Source organism: Sciurus vulgaris (assembly GCF_902686455.1).
Source record: "Sciurus vulgaris genome assembly, chromosome: 7".
Lineage (NCBI taxonomy): Eukaryota > Metazoa > Chordata > Mammalia > Rodentia > Sciuridae > Sciurus > Sciurus vulgaris.
In genome coordinates, this window is record NC_136467.1 from 42,536,364 (window position 1) to 42,543,793 (window position 7,430).

Genomic DNA, 7,430 nt, shown 5'->3' on the forward strand with positions numbered 1-7,430 from the left:
TATAATAGGAAGAAGGAAGAGTAAATAATTGCCATAGTTTACAAAAAGTATAATAACAGGAATTAGGCAAGAGGCATATGTCTTGAGTGCCTTTGAGCATGATTACCTAGAGTGAGTTTAGAAGGTCAGGACAAAGTTGACAACTTCCGGGACATCTTTGGAACATCAGCTGGGTCTAGGCTGACCCTTCCTCTGACCCAGAGTAATTTCAACCAGAGAGAAATAAGGAGACATATGAAAAAGAGCACAGATGCTGAAGATGAGAGTAAAAGGTAAGGTGAAGAGTAACAGGTACGCAAAGGAGGCAAGGACCAAGCTCAGTGGGTATGCATTGCAGAATATACACATCCTCAGGGAATTCCCAAACTATGCGTGTACTCTTGATTTCAGTCATTGTTTTTGTCATGTGCAGCACTTAATTACATGCTTCCATTTTAAAAAATTATCTTTGCAAGACAGTCTTTACTTTTGAAATACATGTAGATGAATCTCTTAGCAGGGAGAGGGGATGCCTCCTATTACTAGGATTCAAGCAGAATTGAATGCTTTTCTCTTTCTCTAAAAATCTCTAATAAGACCATTTCCTTGCATAGTTGAAAAAAAAATGATAGTGACTAGATTTTTCTGGCTTCCCTGCTTTCCCATTTCAGCATAATCTTAAAAATTAACTTCTTCTGACAGTTTTGCTTCAAAGCATAGAAACCTAAATAAACAAAGATTCAGAAATGTACAGGCACAATAAGATTTGTCATTTTGCAAAAAGGTATAAAATTACCTGCGCATTTCTTAATGCAGTGGAATAGCCTTATTTTAGCTAGTGCTGAAAAGACCATGAGGAAAGAGCAGTGACTCTCCAGTGAGCCCACTGTAAAACCAGGAGTTATAATGTTAGTCTGCTCTGTTATTGCTGTGTGCCTATAAGCTGTAGTCTCTGCTGGAAAATTAAGTTGTGAATTCTGTAGGAAACTCCCATAAACTGTGAAGACCTCTGCAGTAATGCAATGTCACTCCAGTATCTAGTCTGTGGCATTATTATTATTATTATTGATTTTAACTATATAACACTGAAATAAGCTTTCCAGTTTGAGAAAGGAAGGAAGGAAGGAGGACAAAAGGAAGCAAGGAGGATGGAAAGAAAGGAGGGAGGGAGAAAGGAAACCATCTGTTTATTCTCTGAGCTTTATTCTTTGTATTTTTCTGAATGTGAACTATAGTAGTCCACTGTTGATTCTATTAGCATCAGTTTCACAGGGATCCAATTTGTGGAAAACTCACAGGCGCTACCTGTTTTCATTTTTCTTTTGTGTATATCATGGTTCATTGCCACAATCAGAATGCAAACTCCATAATAAAGAGAACACCTGAAAGAACAAGATTGCTCTTGAAAAAGAGGTATTTGAAGGATAAATGTGAAAGTTTTCTTTAAGATAAGTAAGAACTATAGCCACCTACAATAATTATTACAAGCACAAAATCTGTCCAAAGCATTTCCACAAAGGTGTATTCACTTTTCTACATACACAAGGAAACTGATACTTGTTTAAAATTATGAACATATTTTAGCTAACAATGCATCTGGCACCAGGACTCCCCAGCCAAACCTCTCAGAAAGGTGGCTTTATCTGCCCAGTGACTATGAGAGGTATTTCAGAAAGCTCTTTGTTTTGATTGGTGCATACTACTTATACTGAAGGGAAGGTTATATTGTGGCCTAGTCATATATATGTACATATAAATGTAATTTGGTCAATTTTGGTCAATTCACTCCTCAGTACCTCTCCATCTCTCCCCTCCTCCCTCTGACCCTACCTGTACTCTAATGGTCTTTCTTTCTACCTTCATGCAGTCTTCATTTTTTTTTTTTTTCTTATTTTTTCCCTCTAGTTTCCACAAATGGGAAAAAATATAAGATACTTTCCTTTCTGAGTCTGATTTATTTTGGTCAAAACTAAGGTCCCTAGTTCCATCCATTTTTCTGAAAATGACATAACTTCACACTATGGTAAAATAAAACTCCATTGTGTATATACACCACATTTTAAAAAATCTGTTCATTGATTGATGAATGCTAGACTGATTCCAAAGTTGATTGTGCTGCAATAAACATGGGACTGAATGTATCTCTTAAATATACTGATGTTATTTATTTTCAATAAATATCAAGGTGGGGCTGGAGTTGTAGCTCAGTGGTAGAGTATTTGCCTAGCACTGGGTTCGACCCTTAGCACCACTATATAAATGAATGAATAAAAGAAAGGCATTGTGTCCATCTACAAATAAAAATATTAAAAATAAATGAATACATACCAAGGAGTGATGTAGTTAGATCATATGATAGTTCTATTTTTAAGCAGAAAGCTATCTTGATAAAAACAGGCAAGCTGCCTTGGTTGGGCAGTGCCTCACTTATTAATAGTTTATAATCCCAAGGTATATTTAGGCAAGTTCTATAGCTTTCAGCAGATATTGATCTGTAACCTGTAAACTCATTTTAAAAGGAAGCAATAATCCGTGTTCAGCTCATATTTGGGTGTAGGATGCTTATATACCTGTGAACCATTTGCTTTTGAAGATTTTTTTTTTTTACCCAAGGATGTTTTCACTTAAGCTTTGATGAAAATTTCAAGATGCTCTGTCATCATTAGTAATCTCCAATAGCCTGAAGTAGATGACTTGTTAAAATTTTCTTCTTAGACTTTACCTATATCCCATTCAACAGATATTTAGCCACTAAAGTTTTCTAGCATCATTGTTAAATTTGCTATTGTATCATAAGGCCATAATTGCAACATTTTTCCTAATGCTATACCTGTGATAAGAAATCTAAAGAACAAAGACGACACACCTGTGTATCAATTAGAGTATGCATATTTGTTTTAGGCCTAACATAATCATGTAACTTATCACCTAACCAGGAAAAAATTTGAGGTTAATAGGAAGTATTATTAGTATTATTAGTATTATTGAGACAAAAAGCATAAGCCAAGAATTTTTTTTTAAAAATTGGGAGGGGAAGAAACTAGAAAATTGTGTTCGATACTGAGAATTACATGTATGGCTCACAATCAAAATTAGAGAAAGTATCTGCTACTAAATTTTGTAATTTTCCTTTTGAGAAATGTGGTCTATACTGTCCTAAATGATGTGTTTTTGCTCAGTGTGTATTGTAATTCATTTGACTGTAAACATTTTTTATGAACAAAGAAAAATAGTGCACTAAGCATGGCTGAACTGAGACTAAACTTGCAAATGTACCATTCACTCATTCTAAATGGGTTGACCTCTGCTGCTACTAAAAATTCTAATTAACCTTACAACTGTGCATACTAGCTGCAATTTATTGAAGGATTAAATCTCAAGGGCATCATATTACACATATTGTCTCATCTTATCCCAAAACACTGAGAGAAATATGTTCTGCCCATTGTATCAATGGGAAAGTTAAATCTGAGAGAAGTTAAAAACCTACTCAGGGTTCCACAGTTCTTGTTTGGATCTGACTCATATATAAGTCCTTCTGATTTAAAAATCTTTGTAGGTTAACTTCTCTTGTCATTGGTCTTCCTGATATATAAGATAAATAAAAATGGATAGAACTAAACAGTTTCTTAGTGATTTCAGCACTGGAATTTCATAACATTTTATTTAGCTCATGCACACAACATCCTTGTTCTATAGTTATACAAATGCAGCAAAGAAATATTGACCACTTCTTTTAATAGATCAAAAGTGAACTTGAATTTTCAGCAAAGTTTGATTTTGAATATAAGCAGATGAAAAACTATTTCATTAGTGAAATGATAACTTAGGCCAGGTGTGGTGGTGTGTGCCTGCAATCCCAGTGACTCAGGAGGGTGAGGCAGGAGATCACACGTTCAAAGCCAAGCTCAGCAATTTAGCAAGGCCCTAAGCAACTTACTGAGGCCCTGTCTAAAAATAACAAATAAAAAGGACTGGTAAGATAAGCCAATCTCAAAAAACCAAAGGACGAATAATCCCGCTGATAAGCGGATGATGACATATAGTGGGGGGTGGGAGGGGGGCAAGAATGGAGGAAGGAGGGACTGTGTAGAGAGAAAAGAGGGGTGGGAGGGGTGGGGAGAAAGGAAAAAATAACAGAATGAATCAAACACTATTACGCTATGTGAATGTATGATTGCACAAATGGTATGCCTTTACTTCAGGTACAAACCAAGAAACAATATGTATCCCATTTGTGTACAATGAAAATAAATTTTAAAAAGGGGGGAGCTGAGGAAGTGGCTCCATAGTTAAGTGCCCTTGGATTCAATCTCCAACACCAAAAAAAAAAAAAAAAAAAAAAAACCAAAACAAACAAACAAACAAAAAAAAGACAGCTTAGATAGATACTATTTATGAAAAGAGCAAACTATTTATTTTAATTTAGAACATAAAGAGATGAAGATTATTTTAATGTGTAGATAGTGTCTTTAGGGATCCCTCTAGGATTGTTTTGAGTTCACTATGCTTTAAAATGATAGTTATGTGTCATTTTAAATCATTTTAGAGACATGTTTCACAGAGAATAAAAGAAAATGCCATCCTGTTGTTATGCAGCTGGTATTATCCTTGCCTGCCTATAATACAATGGGAATAAGGATGCTATGGTTTTTTTGTTTTGTTTTAATTTCTAATGTCATTTTATTCAACTTTCCATCTGGAAACTTCCTTTCTCAAAAAAAATTTCACTATTTTCTACAGTTTTATATCATTTAATTTCCTCAACACACATACTAATTGACTGTGGTAGGAATTATTCTAGACATTCTAGAAGAGTAAGAAATAAAACAAAAAGCCCTGTTTTCATTGAAATTAATACTCACTTTTAAATAATGATTGGATATGCAAGTTTATTAACCAGAAGTTCTATCTCCTCCACAAAATCTTTGTTGAGAAACCAGGTCATATTTATCTTTCTTTCCATCTGAGCCACTAAGCTACATCCAAATGATAGTATTTAAATGTTAGCATTTAAATTATAGCATTTAAATGGCTTTATAATTTCCTTAGGTACAAGTCTAAACTTCCAAGTACATGAACATCATGAGGATGAGACCAGGTATTCAAACTCAATACCTTCTCTAAAAAGCATCATCTTCATACATGCTTTTTTAGTTTCTTATGCATTTCTCCTTTTTAAAATTTATTTTAGTTGTTGAATGGACCTTTATTTTGTTCATTTATTTACATGTGGAACTCAGTTTCTCACACATGTGAGACAAGTGCTATACCACTGAGCCACAACCCCAGCCAATTATGTATTTCTTTAAGAGCCATAGCTGAAGAAGAATATTGAACTGAAAGATTTTAATATTATTGATTGACCTTGAAAAAACCTACACAAATTCCTACCAATAACCATTAGTGGATATCAGTAACTTTCAAATTTTTCTAATTTTATGAAAAAACCTCTCATTGCTTTAATTTGAATTTCCCTGATTGCTTTTCATATGTTTTATTAGGCATTTGTGTTTCATCCATGAATTTCCTATTTTTCTTTCTCCTTGTTTCCATTGGGGTGTCTGGTGAATTTGTTGGGTGAAAGGTCTTTATTGATTTTGGACTTAACCCCTTTGAAGTTATGTTGTAAACATTACTCTTAGTTTGTGACTTGCTTCCTATTTTGTTTACACTATCAATGTAATGATGATTTTGGAGGATCTGCTGTCCATTCTTTCTGCTCACACACAGTTCATATCGAAAGCATTTCAGGGCAAAGAAGCTTATTTTATACATCTGTTCTGATCAAGTGGTTTCTACATGCATTCTACAGGGGTATTGATTCTTTTTTAAAAAGCACTTAAGATCTGTTACAGTTTGGATATTGAATCTCTCCGAAAGGTCCACATATTAAAGGCTGGTTTACTGGGCGATGTTATTGGGAGGTGGTAGAACCTTTAGGAGGTGGGGCTTCTTGAAGGGTCATTAGTGACATTGGACCAAGCTAGACTGATGGTGTAAAGTGAGAAGACATTTCCTAAAGCACAATGATCCAAACTATGGCAGAAAATGTTAAAAATCAAGTGTGATTTCCTTCAGAAGAGGAATAAAATCATAGCAGAAGACTGTATTCTAACAAACTTTTTAACCCTTCTTTAAAACTTAGTATATTCTGAAGTGTCTTTTCCCAGCTGTGTATCTTTTTCATTCTATTTTTAAGTACTGTGTACTCTTCTCCCTCTTCCACAATATCCACCACCAGCTACTTCCTTTACTAAAGAAGTTCCCCTTGTTTCCATACCTAAACGCAGGTCTTTAACACCCATTTTGTATTTATTTGCTTCTGGGTTTGTGGGGTATCTGATGCCCCACTGGAGAGTGACTGATTGGAAGCCTGTGAGGGAAAGGATTTGCTTATCCATTATCCATTTTACCCCAACACCTACTATAGCACACCCACATATTTGGTACTCATGAAATATCTGGGAATGGATGAATGAATCTAACTCCAAGGAGATTTTAGTACAACGCTCATGACCTCAAATGCTGGGCCATACTCACCTCAGTTTGGTCTCCTAACAGTATCTATGAGAATGCAAGCCTTTCTCTCTCTCCTCCCAAATCAGTTATATCCACAGTTTGACTTTAAAGATTCCTTAAGGTTTCTCCTGCAGCATATCTTTCTATGTGTATGCTAATGGGTACTAATTTAGTTGCCTGTAATTTGGGGAGTTCCCAATTACAGGAACAAGGAAATGTGGCATGAGGAGGAGGTATGTGGCTTTCATATTAGTTCATGTTGTGGAACTGGGATTGTGTGAGCTTTAGGTCTGTGCAACTCAATCCATTTCAAGGAAGAAATGATTAGAGACCTATGACAGGACCAACATGGTATAAGATTTTGAGCTACATTCAAGTAATGGTTGGACTGACCCCTGCTTTAAAGGAGTTGTTATAATTATTTTATAAAACTTTGGAAGAAATAAAAGCATTTACCTAAAAAAAAAGAGTTTGTATTTTTCTAATTCTGACTCAAGAGTTTACATTGCCTATGATATTTTACTTTCACATATAGATAAGAAATATGTTTTTTCATTTGAACAAAGAACTTTGTTTAACGCCTCTAAGATCAAATAAGACTGGTTTTGATTCAGTTTGTTGCTCTCTGGCAGAGTAGAATGATTTCATATTTATTTCTTGATGTACCTGTGGGGGTATATTAAAATATATTAATACACAAGTTATTCTTTGGGCATAGTATTGGAAAATATTATTTATAAGGTCTCAGGATTTAATGAGATTTCCAGAATTCACTATGACATGCCCAGTGTCCTTTAAGTTTATGGAAGAATTAAGTCCAATTTAGGCTCGCAACTGGGACAAACTTCCTCAATTGAAGTTGTATTAAAAAATTGGATGACAACCTTGCAGAATATGGTGACGGCCCAAATCTAGAAGAAATAGCAGAC